Genomic DNA, 2,500 nt, shown 5'->3' on the forward strand with positions numbered 1-2,500 from the left:
TGAATACCATGAAAGTCTTGGTGCACGAAAGTTTTGAGTTGGTTGGGTTTTGCACATGGCCAAGTTGGTCGGTGCACCACGGCATAGCTAAATGGCTTGGTGGGGAGTTTTGTGAAAAAATGAAATTCGTGGTTTTTGAGATGTGAGGGTTGGAATGGCCTCCAAATGCCCCCAAATGAATACCATGAAAGTCTTGGTGCACGAAAGTTTTGAGTTGGTTGGGTTTTGCACATGGGCAAGGTTGGCGGTGCACCACGGCATAGCTAAATGGCTTGGTGGGGAGTTTTGTGAAAAAATGAAATTCGTGGTTTTTGAGATGTGAGGGTTGGAAAGGCCTCCAAATGCCCCCAAATGAATACCATGAAATTCTTGGTGCACGAAAGTTTTGAGTTCGGAGGGTTTTGCACATGGCCAATGTTGGCGGTGCACCGCGGCATAGCTAGAAGGCTTGGTGGGGAGTTTTGTGAAAAAATGAAATTCGTGGTTTTTGAGATGTGAGGGTTGGAAAGGCCTCCAAATGTCCCCAAATGAATACCATGAAATTCTTGGTGCACGAAAGTTTTGAGTTCGGAGGGTTTTGCACATGGCCAATGTTGGCGGTGCACCGCGGCATAGCTAGAAGGCTTGGTGGGGAGTTTTGTGAAAAAATGAAATTCGTGGTTTTTGAGATGTGAGGGTTGGAAAGGCCTCCAAATGTCCCCAAATGAGTACTGTAAAAGTGTTGGTGCACAAAAGTTTTGAATTGGATGCATTTTGCACTTGGCCAAGTTGGTCGGTGCACCGCGACTAGATAGCTTGGTGCCAAAATTTGTCAAATTTAAGACCTTGGCCAAACTGAATGAAATTTTGTGGGGAGGTTCCTGATATTGTTTAGTGGTGGACTGGAGAAAATGAGGTCGAAATTCGAAGTCTACATGTGCTTTTCTATTTTTCCCGATTTTACACATACCCGGTAAGTAAAAAAAATAAAAAAAATAGTTCCCCTTCGAGAAAAATTATGAAATTTGGTGAGCAAGGAGATACCATTATTCTACGAATTACTGCAAAAAATCGCATCAAAATTCGAAGTGTAGCCCGAGATATGGACTTATGTCTGCTCAAAAAAAGTGTATCTACTTGTACAATTTTGCCTTTTGCATATTAACCTCTTATAGGGGGGGAGTGCTCCTTGAGCCGGCCAGCTCCACACTGGCAGGTTTTAAAGGGAGCTTGATGAGGCCTCCCCCCTCACGTGGTGCGTGCGTTAGCATGTTTATCATGGCACAACTAGCCTCTTCATAGTTGTTGAGCTTTATTAATACCAACACACGGTCGTCACTGATCGTTGGTTAGCTCGGCAGCTAGTCCCTCGGATATTGTGGAAAGTTATTTTCATGCCTAGCGATGCTTGACCATGCGTCACTTGATGTTTCCATTTGCTTGCTTGCCCATGGTAGGTGGGGGGTGGACCGTCTTGTGGTGTGGTGTCTTGCGAACGTGAGGGTGTGTGAGTTGTAATCGAGATGCACTTGCTGGCTGGCTCCATGCCTTGCGTATCGAACGGTCAAGCATGCATCTCTTCCATTTTCACCCGTTGCCTTGGGTGATATTGGTTGATCAGTCCCTGTGTTGCCTACCCACTAGACGGTACTTCTGTGGTTGCTTCGAATTCTATCTTTCCATCACGAAGAGGTGTTGGAGGATCCTAATGTCACGCACGTGTTCCATCTAGTGAAACATCTCAGTGATGCACGTGTTGTGGCTAGTTCTTTTGGATGCGGTGCATTATATGAACTCGGGTTTACTTTAGCGACCCAGTTAACATAATTCGGTTGTGTCCCTTGATTGAGACGTTGTCCTTGAACTTGTTGTGAGCAATATCGTTCTTCCACAACCCGTCGTCTTGAGTGCGATGGAAGGCAAATAAGATGTGCTTTGGCATGTCATGCACGTACTCGATTGCGGGAAGTGTGAGAAAGTGTTGTTGACAACCCGTGGGAAATGGAATGTGGCAAATCGTGATGAGCTCTTCGTGGATCTGCGAAGAAGACGACCTTTGGGCCTGTTGGAAACGAGGGAGGCGATGTTGAACTGCGAAGAAGATGGACTTTTGGGTTGTTTGAATCAATGGGAGGCCACGCGAGAACTCCGAATACTATGGACTCTTGGGTTGTTGGAAGCAACGGGAGGCCCCGCTAGAACTCCGAATACTACGGACTCTTGGGTTGTTGGAAGCAAGGGGAGGCCCCGCTAGAACTCCGAATACTATGGACTCTTGGGTTGTTGGAAGCAAGGGGAGGTCCCGCTAGAACTCCGAATACTACGGACTCTTGGGTTGTTGGAAGCAAGGGGAGGCCCCGCTAGAACTCCGAATACTATGGACTCTTGGGTTGTTGGAAGCAAGGGGAGGCCCCGCTAGAACTCCGAATACTATGGACTCTTGGGTTGTTGGCAACGACAACTTGGGGGGATGACACTGGAAAAGAGTGAACTAGGCCAAACTGCGAACAAGGCAACTTGG

The sequence above is a fragment of the Vigna unguiculata genome, unplaced genomic scaffold (genome assembly GCF_037176805.1).
Source record: "Vigna unguiculata cultivar grain cowpea cultivar isolate G323 ecotype 2 unplaced genomic scaffold, ASM3717680v1 ptg000051l_ERROPOS313988, whole genome shotgun sequence".
In the NCBI taxonomy this organism is placed as follows: domain Eukaryota; kingdom Viridiplantae; phylum Streptophyta; class Magnoliopsida; order Fabales; family Fabaceae; genus Vigna; species Vigna unguiculata.